Genomic DNA, 11,092 nt, shown 5'->3' with positions numbered 1-11,092 from the left:
TCTAAAATGGGCATCAGAATGTGTCATAAAGTGGTTGTGAGAATCCAATGAGCTCATGGTGGTAAAGTGTCAGACATATTGCTGCTTGGTCGTTGAACAATTCATTTCACTTCTTGGCCTCTGTTTCCCCATATGTAAAAGGAGGGGGCTTCATCAGACGACCTTTGAAGCCTCTTCTAGCTCTGCAACTGTGATCCCATATAAATTCTTTTAAAAGTAGTTATTAATGACTTACAATTTTCTTTTTCTGGAAATAGTAGTTTACCTTTTTCAACTGCATGTAAATATTCCTTTGTTGATAATAAGGTTTTGAATTCCACATTTGTTTATCAGTCACTTTATTCTCCCCTCCCCCCTCCACAAGAGGCCAAGCACTTTCCTATAAGTTATGCAGACTCCACGATGAAAACATGTCTGCATTAGTCATGTTATGAAAGAAGAAACATAAGAAAAGGGCAAAGTCATACTCCCAAAAAATAGCATGCTTTGATCTCCATTCTGACCCGCTAGTTCTTGCTCTGCACATGGGCACCATTTTCCATCTTGAGTCTCTTGCAACTGTCTTAGATCCTTGCCTTGCTGAGAAGAGCTATGTCTATCATAGTTGTTCATTGTACGCTGCAGCTGCTCTGTGTACAGAGTTCTGGTTCTGCGGACTTCACTCAGCCTCAGTTTCTGTAAGTTCAGCTTTTTCTGAAGTCTGCCTGCTCATCATTTCTTAGAAGATATATTTTTATAGCACAACTTATTCAGCCATTGCCCAAGAGATGGGCATCCCCTCAGTCTCCAGTTCTTGGCCACCACAAAAAGTGCTGCTCTACATATTCTTGTCCATGTGGGTCCTTTACTATTTTTTATGATTTCTATGATACAAACCTAGTAGTGGTATTGCTGGATCAAGAGGTATACACAGTTTCGTAGCCTTTGAACACAGTTCTAAATTGTTCTCGACCATGGTGGGATTGGTTCAAAATTCCACCAATAACGCATTACTCTTCTAATTTTCCCACACCTCTAACATCATTTTCCTTTTCTGTCATGTTACACATGACAATCTGATGGGTGTGAGATGGTACTTCAGACTTGTTTGCATTTGTATTTGTCTAATCAATAGTGATTTAGAGCACTTTGACATATGACTATAGTTAGCTTTTAATGATTCAATCTGAAAATTACCTGTTGAATTGCTTTGACCATTTATTAATTGGGGAATAACTTCTATTCTTAGAAATTGGACTCACTTCTCTGCATATTTGAGAAATGAGGCCTTTAACAGAAACACTGGCTTTGAAAATTGTGTCCAGTCTTTCTGCTTTCCTTCTTCTACCCTTGGTTGCATTGGTTTTGTCTGAGCAAAAACCTTTTAATTTCATATACCCACAATGATTCATTTTGCATTTTATCATTCTCTCTTTCTCTTGATTGGTCACAAAGTCTTCCCTTCTTTGTAGATCTGACAGGTGAACTATTCCACGCTCTCTTCATTTGCTTATGGCATCAACCTTTATGTCTAAATCATGTACCCATTTTGAACTTCTCTTTGTATGCAGTGTAAGGTATTGGTGTATGCCTAGTTTCTGCCATATTTTTCTCCCTTTTTCCCAGCAGGTTTTAGGAAATCATGAGTTCTTATCCCAGAAGCTGGACTCTTTGGACCACTGAATTCTTTCTTCAAGGCCCAAGTCATGCCTCACTATATCTGGTAACGCTTCCCTGACTCCCCAGCTAAAAAAGTGGAACACTTTTTTGGATTATGGAGACCTCCTCTGTTCCCATCCCATCCTTGCGCACGGTTCCCCACTCCTCTTGTTCAGTCATGCCCAACTCTCTGGGAATCCATTTGGGCTTTCCTAGGCAGGTACTGGAGAAGGGAAATCGAGAGCTATTGCTCACCCAAAGGCCTAACACTGGGTGTTGGCTGGTGAGAAGACCTGCTTCATTGTTCGAGACGCTGGACCCCTGAAGTGGTCAACTAAGTGAGGACTAGACAAGTGCAGAAATGAAGCCTGGACTCAGTCTACATCTAACAGTTGGGTCTTACAGGGGTGAAAGTGTAGTCCAGAAGTACATGATGCAAATATTTGTTTTGTCAAGCTATACAGATTATGTAATGTAAAAGCCAGAGTGGTGATAGAATGTGGAATGTGGAATATAAGGGCTGGGAAGGATCTTTTTAAAGAAATAATTCTTAAAATTGATTTTTCTTCTATATTTATAATCTTCCCTTCCATTCATCCCCCCAGTCCCAAACAAAGGAAAAGAAAAATTCTCTCCTCATAAACATGCACAGTGCAGCAAAACAAATCCTCAGTCTTGATCCTGCCCAAAAATATACATCCTTCTTGGCACTGGGAGGTCATCAGCCTCCCATCAAAGTGAGATGGCGGTTTCCTTTTGAGTTTTCTGGACTCACAATTTTCCCCTGCTTGCTTGGACATCTGGACGTTGGTTTTCCCTACAATGTGTTCCCTATACAAACTGTTCTGGTTCTGCTCACTTTGCTCTCTGTGTGTTTATTGAGGTCTTTCCAGGATGCTCTGAAACTGGCCATTTAGTCATTTCTTGGGACACAATATTCCATCACACTCATACAGCACAATTTGTCCAGCCGCTCCCCAGTAGGAGAGTAGCCCCTTAGATTCCATCTTCAAGCTACCATGAAAAGAGATGCTCTAAGTATCTTGGGATATAGCAATCTTTTTCCTCTTTCTTTAGTCTCCTGACCTTGGGGTACGTCTTGAATACTGGTCCAGCTATTGGGAAGAATTTTAAAAACCAAAAGGTCAAACCTGGGATGGAGTAACCTTGTAATAGGGAAGATAGGATGTTAGAGCAGGACCTTAGCAGAAATGGTTTAAAGAATGTCAAGTTAGTGGACTAGTCAACAAGCTTGATTAAGCAGCTACTTAGTGCCAGACACTGTGCTGGGGATAGGAGGAGAGGCAAAAGACATTCCCTGCCCTCAAGGAGCTCCCCGTCTGGTGGGGACCATGACCAATGTCAACCCTCCACAACCATGTCAAGGTAATCACTAATATCCACACACCTTGTTGGGCTCACCACTTACTGTAACCTGGGTGACCTTGGGCAGGATACGACACACCAAAGTGGTTCAGAACATCGAATGTCAGAGCTGGGAAAGACTGTGAAGAAACTGAGACCCACAGAGATTTGGGCCAAAATTCCCCAGCTAAGACCTTGATTTCTGGCCTCGCTGATTCTGAGGCCAGAGTTTTTTCCACCTGGCCTGAGAAGCAGAGACGTCCTTCCTTCAAGAACCAGAAACCAAGACTCATGTTCTCTTTGATTATAGATGGAAGGGAATTCAAGAGAATTGAAATAGAAATCCAGCTAAGCCAAAGTGAGGGAAGCAACTCAATCTCCTAAGATTCATGGGGTTCTCACACACACACACACACACACATACACACACATGCACACATATTCACACACATGCTCACATGTGCATGCACACACATGAATGTATACCTTGATTTAAGCCTCTTCCTATTAGTGAAAAGCTGTGTTTTGTAAGTTATTCCTAGTCTAGTGCTCATCTAGATGCCAACATTAATTTTCAGAGTCAGTTATTATTTCTCTTTTCCTTTGACAATCTGTGTTTCTTTGGTCTAGAGGACACCCTGATTTGACAGAGTTTCTACTAAATTTTCAGCATTCATCTCCACAAAATCTTGACTACCATATTTTCTCCCCCTCTCTCCCCTCCCCCCCAAAACACCAAGCATTCTGATTACCCCTACCACCAATCTGCCCTCCCTTCTAACATTCCTCCACTTCCCTTGAACCTATCTTCTCTTTTGTCCTGTAGCGCAAGATAAATTTCTATACCCCACCTGTAGTTCTTATTTTCCAGTTGTGTGCAAGAATAATACTCAACATTTTGTCCTCCAACTTTCAGTTCCAACTTTTCTTCCTTCCTCCCTCCCTACCCATCAGCACTGAGAAGGCAAGCAATTGAAAATATGCTATATATGTGCAGTTTGGCAAATGACCTACATAATTCCAGTGTGTGTGTGTGTGTGTGTGTGTGTGTGTGTGTGTGTGTGTGTGTTCATCCTTCATTGCCAAAGAACAGCATGCCATCAGAGAAATGATGACATGACTTGCACTTGACTTTGTTTTGAGTGAGGGAGGGCTGTGCAGGTCACCAGCCTCACTTTTCCTCCAGAGTCCCCTGAATCCAGGGACCAGATATTCATCGGGATGCCTGGAGATGACCCAGCATGAGGTCTTTGGGATTAAGTGATTTACCCAAGGTAACACAGCTAGTGAGTGTCACGTGTCTGAGGTGAAATTTGAACTCACTTCCTCCTGACTCCTGCACTGGTTCTCTATTCACTAGCTGCCCCTCTTCCATAATAGTTATGTTGTGGAACACTAACTCTATTTCCTTCCATCCTATCCTGCCTCCCATTTCTTCTATTCTCTTTTGACCTTGTTCCTCCCCAAGTGTTTACTTCTAATTACTCCCTCCTTCCATTTGCCCTCCCTTCCATCATTCCCCCACCCTGCTTATCCCCTTCTCCCCTACTTTGCTATGATGTAAAATATCTTTTCATACCAAATTGAACATGCATTTTATTCCTTCCTTGAGCCAAATGTGATGAGAGCAAGCTTCACTTTTTCCCTCTCATATGCTCACTTTTCCCCTCCTTTGAAAAGGCTTTTCTTGCCTCTTTTATGAGAGATAATTTTCCCCATTCCATTTCTCCCTTTCTTCTTCCAGTATATTTCTCTCTCACCCCTTAATTTTACTTTTTTCAGATATGACCTCTTCCTCTTTAACTCAAGCTGTGTTCTCTGTCTGTGTGTGTGTGTGTCTGTGTGTGATTGTGTGTGTGTAATCCATCCAAGTACCCAGATGCTGAGAAAAGCTTCAAGGGTCACAAATATTGTCTTTCCATGTAGGAATGTAAAAAGATCAGCTTTAGGAAGCCCCTTATGATTTCTCTTTCCTGTTTATCTTTTCATACTTCTCCTGATTCTTGTATTTGAAAGTCAAATTTTCTTTACAGCAAGAATATCTGAAAGTCCTCTACTTCACTGGAAGGCCATTTTCCTCTTACGGTATTATACTCAGTTTTTCTGGGTAGATGATTCTTGGATGTAATCCTAGTTCCTTTGACGTCTGGAATATCCTTTCCACGCTCTTCACTCCCTTAATGTAGAAAATGCTAACTCTTCTGTTATGCTGATCATATTTCCACAGTACTTGAATTGTTTCTTTCTCCTTGCCTGCAATATTTTCTCCTTCACCTGCAAACTCTGAATTTAGGTTACAATGTTCCTAGGAGTTGCTCTTTATCGATCTCTTTCAGGAGGTGATCAGTAGATTCTTTCCGTATGTATTTTGCCCTCTGCTTCTAGAGTATCAGGTCAGTTATCTTGGATAATGTCATGAAAAAGGATGTCTAGGCTCATTCTTTGACCATGGCTTTCAGGTCGTCCAACGATTTTTAAATTGACTCTCCTGGATTTATGTTCCAGTCACTTGTTTTTCCAGTGAAATATTTCACATTGTCTTCCACGTTTTCATTCTTTTGGTTTTGATTTGCGATTTCTGGGTCTCTCATAAAGTCAATAGCTTCCATCTGTTCCATTCTAATTTTCAAGAATTATTTTTTCAGTGAGCTTTTGAACCTTCTTTTCCATTTTTCTAATTCTGTGTTGTTCAAGCATTCTTCTCCTCATTGGGTTTCTGAACCTCCTTTGCCAATTGAGTTAGCACCCTGTTTTAAAAGATGATATTTTTCTCAGCACTTTTGTGTCTCTTTTGGCAAGCTGTTGACTGGCTTCTCATGATTTTCTTGCATCTCTATCATTTCTCTTTCCAATTTTTTCTCCACCTCTCTTACTTGATTTTGAAAATCCTTTCTGAGCTCTTCTATGGCCTGAGACCATTAAAAATTTATTCTGGATGTTTGGGATGCAGAAGCCTTGACTTTTATGTCTTTCCCTGATGGTAGGCATTGTTATTCCTCATCCAAACAGATGAGAGAAGATATCTGTTCACCAAGGATGTCACCTTCTATAGATTCATTTTTCTTCCCTTTCAGAGACAAGTTCAGAGCCAGATACTTGACTTTTGGGTTTTTTCTCAAGAGTAGGGTGTACTGTGGGACCCTGTAAGATCTTAGTTCCTCCAAGGTGGCCCAAGCAAGCCTGCACACTGGTCTGGGAGCAACCAGAAAAGTTTTGTGCCCAGAATCTGTGAGTGGTAGAATTTCCTCTCCACATATACCTCGCTTCCAGTTACACCATGCCAGCCCTGGGGGCCGAGTTTCAGATGAGATGCTCAATTCCCTGAGGAGCTTGAGGTGAGGGTAGGGTCCCACTAAGGCCTGAAGTTCAAATCAACTGGTCAGTGCCCCCAGAGGCTTTACAATGGGTCCTCCTGCAACAGATGCCAGCTGCTGCCTGCCGTGAGAGCTGCAGGCTGCGGGCTCTCTTGCCTCAGCCTGGCACAAGAGCTGTGAGGGGACTGTGCTCCCTTCTCAGACAGCTGAAAAAGCCCTCTCACTGGCCTTTGGCGCCTGTGGGTTGAGGGATTTGGGCTGTCCCTGGGGATTGCTCCCCCGAGGCCTCCGCCAGCTCTGCTCCTCCTGGCAACTAGTGACTAGGACTGGGCTGCACTGTCCCCTGAGTCTGGCGAGACAGACCTTTTCCCATAGGCCTTGCAGGTCACCCTGGGCTGAAAGTCTCCTCTACTCTATCGTTCTGTGGCTTCTGGTGCTCTAGAATTTGTCGAGTCATTCCTGACAAGTGCTTTTATGGGCTGTGGGGGAAGAGCTAGAGTATGTTTGTCTTTCTACTCTGCCATCGTGCTTCCATGTCCCGACAGTGTTTTTAATCTTTTTTTTTCCTTCTAACATTTTTGCCTGTCTAGATATATCATGAACGCCAGGGGTGTCAGTCAGTCAGTTGACTGGCTTTGAATAAGCACCTACTACACACCAAGCCTTGTGCTGAACCCTGATGTCAACAGTGTGGTAGAGAAAGGTACAGGATGGAGTGAAAGGAGAAATAAGTTTGGGGTAAAGTGACCTGGATTTCACCAGCTGCATGACCTTCAGCAAGTCACTCATTTTCCTGGCGCATCAGCTTTCTTACCCATACAATTCTGGGGTTAGAGAGTTTCTGGTGTGTGACCTGGTGACTGCTTTTGAGCAATCCTCGAGAGCCCAGAATCAGGGGTCATGAAGACCTGACTTCAAACGCTGTCTCAAACAATCATTGATATGTCAGAACCTCACCTTCCTCATTGGTGAAACAGGGATAATAAAAGCTCCTACCCCAAAGACTGCATCTCAGGAGGATCACCTAGGGAAAATGTCACACAAAACTTTCAGTGTCATCTCAATCTTGGCTGTAATTGTAATGATGATTAATGGATCATCATTGAACAGTCACTGGAAAACCACTAAGAATCCCGGATGCTTTTCAGAAAACCTGCTGTTTAATGAAAAGCTAACCTTTATATTCTACTTTAATATTTGTGCAAAACACTTTACAAATACTATCTCACATTTTCCTCATACCAATTCAAAACCTGTGGGTTATTTTTATTCCTGTTCTGAAGATGAGAAAAGTGACTTTTGATCCACAAAAATTTAATCAGATGTATCCTGTGCAGGAGGTTCCAGAGAGCACCAGGCTGGTTCTTGAACATTCTTGATTCAATGTCCCCAAAGTCTCTCTATGATTATCTATTCTAGAATTGTCCCAGGAAACCAAAATTACCTTCACTCACCTAGAGTTTCAAGATATACATCTGCTTCCCTTATTTTAAAAAATTTCTCAACATTGGCTTTCCTCCATTCATAGAGGACATCTCTCCCATTCCTCATGATCAATAAATGGGTGCATTGCTGAGATTACCTCTAGGGGTCTGATGGCACTAAGTCTGTCATACCCAAATAAGGCACTAATCCTTCCTAGTTCCTAGTACCTGTAAGGATAGAAGTCATGGCTCTCGTCCTAGAACACAGTGTCACTAGATTTAGAGCAAGGACAGCCAGGGTCGAAGTGTAGGCTATATCATTTCCTGGCTCTATTTCCGTATGACTCAGTTTCCTCATCTGTAAAAGAGTCCACATGACCCTTCTAGTTGCAGGATTCTCTGTCCTGGGGTGCCTAACTGCTCTGACATGATGGAATAATGTTCCTTCCAGCTTTCAGTATCATAAGTGCCCACTGGAGGGAACTGAGCACATATATTTACACCATTCCTTCCTCCCACTACCTGGAGTTTCCTGAACTCCTGATGCTTGGCAGCTGCTGTTGGCCTCAATATCTTTCTGGCATGTACTCTGCTCTCCAGTCTCCACCCCATACCTGGGACATTTGCTCTCTTGATCAACATTATTCATAAAACACAGTATGAGTTTGAGTTTTCAGAAACAAATAAGGGAAGGAACTGCAGATTTGTACAACCCTGAGATTGGGTCAGCAAGCGATTGGAGGAAGAGGGAAGAGCCATGGCTCAGAACTCCAGCCCACCGGCTCTCCTTGTGTCTGAGTGGTTTTGCTGGACCTGCTCCATCAGTCTACTCTTGCTCGGATTTAAACCTCAGTGAGCAGTGCAGTCCCACTGACTCCATGTTGTGCCAGGTCCCTGCCTTCAGATTCCCATTCTGAGCAACTTTGGCCCCAATGAAGTGATAGGGGAAGGCACCTGCTTCAGTCCTTTACAAAGGAGGGAGACTATGGGGGTGAACATTGCTTATATCAGACTTGTTGTATGAACTATTGTTTTTATTCTTTTTTTTCATAAGGGATGGCTCTCTGAAAAAGGAAAAGAAAGGGGAAGGGATACCTTGGGAAATGTCAGGGATGTCAAAACAATCTATATCAATACATGTTTAAAATGCAATATGGAAAAAGTTCTCTCATTTAAAAAAAGAAAAACGTGGAGGAGGAGAATCCAGATGATTATAGATAGAGATGGATGGATGGATGGATGGATGGATGGATGAATGGATATTTGAATAGTAGATAGTTGGCTAGATAGGCAAGAGATGATATAGATGGAGGAATAGGTCAGTGGATGAGTAGATGATAGAGATATATAGATGCATGGATAGTTGATAAAGATGGATGGATGGATAGATGGATAGAGAGACAGAAAATTGATTAAGCTCTCCATCTCTGCTAGGCATTAGGCCAAAGGAAATATCCCAACACCCCTGGGGAAAGAGGATGGAGTCACCTGGTATTGTTTTGGAAGCTTGGAAATTTGCAGCAAATGGATTACAGTCTTTTTTAATTAGGACACTTCCGGATTTGTCCACAAAGAATTTCTTGAAATGCATAACATGTGAGCTGTTAAGTCTGTGTGTGCTCAGCGAAGCTTGCTTACCTAGGGACAGCAGTCCTAAAGTAGAACTGCACAAATCTGGGTCATATCCAAGTTCATGGAGAGATATCACAAGGTCACAGCCTGTTTAACTCGTTGCTGGTGAGTCCTTCCCTACAAACAGCTTCCTGCAGATTTGCCCCTTTAGCTGCCAAGTCAGTCCCTTCAGTTGCTGTTTTCTTCCCCTTTCCTACACCCCCAGCACCTCGTCTGCATCAGTGGGAGGCACCCACACACTCTGGGTGCATAAGATGTGCCAAGAAGCTGATCTCCCCTCAGCAAAGAAGCCTGGGAATCTCATAAATGTGAAGGCTTGGCTCAGAGGCAAACAAACCTCTCTGTATCTTTGAATAAATAAAAAGATCTTGCCAAGGCACAGGTCTGACCAAAACACTCTTCGCGCAAAAAATCTTCGGTGGCTGCTTCTTGTCTCCATTGAATGTGAGACCCTCCATATCCATGCTGGTCTAGTTTTCTAGCCATGTTTCACACCATTCCCCTTTACCTGCTCTGAATTTCTACCATGCTAGACTGTTGCCTGCAACCTGGTCATATTCGGCCTTAGCCTGACAACCTGTGTGGGGTGATATTACCTCTCCCTACCACCAACTCTCTTTCTCCTCCATTTTTTCTTAAAATCTTTATCTAAATTTCTCCTCTGCGCTTCCATGGATCCGCAACTATCTTGAGGACGAGTTCTCTAAAACAGCGTCTCTTTGGCTCATTTCCCTCACTCAGGAGTTTCTCTTGGGAAATTTCAGAATAGAGATCAAATAGAGCCAGTATCTAGACACTATCACGTGGTATCTCATTCTAGGGAAAGACCCCAATAGGAAAAAATATGGAGATTCCCTGCCTTTGGGCTCCAACTACGGAATCAAGGGGAGAGGGCTAGGTCCTGAGGATTTATCCAGTGTCCCGTGTCTTTGGTGGAAGAGAGAGCAATGGCCTGAGGTCTGGACACTCAGAACCTTGTCCTCACCATCTGGAGACTGCTGAGATTCTGGGTAAAGAATTCTGAGCACTAAAGGAAGGATGGAAGGCAGAACACAGACCTGAACTGCAGAAGTACAGGTAGGTGCAGAGAGGCCGGATATCATAGTGAAAAAGAATACTTCCTTGGGAGTGAGTAGAGCTGAGTTCAAATATTGGCCTTGCAAATTTCTGGGCATGGGCAAGGGACAGAACCTTTGTAGGCTGCCTCATTTGTCAAATGATTGAAGGTGGGTGAATGAGGTGGATGTCACATGAGTGAGTGTGTCAGGTACTTCTGAGATGGGTCCCATTCATTCCTCTTTAGGACTTTGAAGCTGGACTTGCCTACTCACAGATTTCCAGAGGCTCACTTCTTTGGCCTTTGAAAATCCACAAGATTGCAGTCTCAAAGTCATCTCTTTCACCTCAATGACAAAATAAACAAACACCAAGACAGACAGAGAATGAAGGCCGTATTCATGGACCCACATGTCAACGTTAAAGAGAGAGAAGGTCCAAGGCCTCCCCCTGATGACATTATCTCTTAGTAGCTACTAACAAAAGAGAGAGAAGAGAAACACTGAGACAGAGAGAGACAGGGGGAGAAAGAGACAGAGATGGACCAAGGAAGAACTGCCAAGGAGAATGGTCAAGGCTCTGGTTTGGTAGCACCTTCTGAAGGAACCCCAAGTTCCTTAAGATGCCATCATCTACCATGTCCTTTGCAGAATGAAACCAGGA

The sequence above is a fragment of the Notamacropus eugenii genome, chromosome 2, assembly GCF_028372415.1.
Source record: "Notamacropus eugenii isolate mMacEug1 chromosome 2, mMacEug1.pri_v2, whole genome shotgun sequence".
Taxonomy (NCBI): domain Eukaryota; kingdom Metazoa; phylum Chordata; class Mammalia; order Diprotodontia; family Macropodidae; genus Notamacropus; species Notamacropus eugenii.
Note: the sequence above shows the minus strand (reverse complement) of the source record.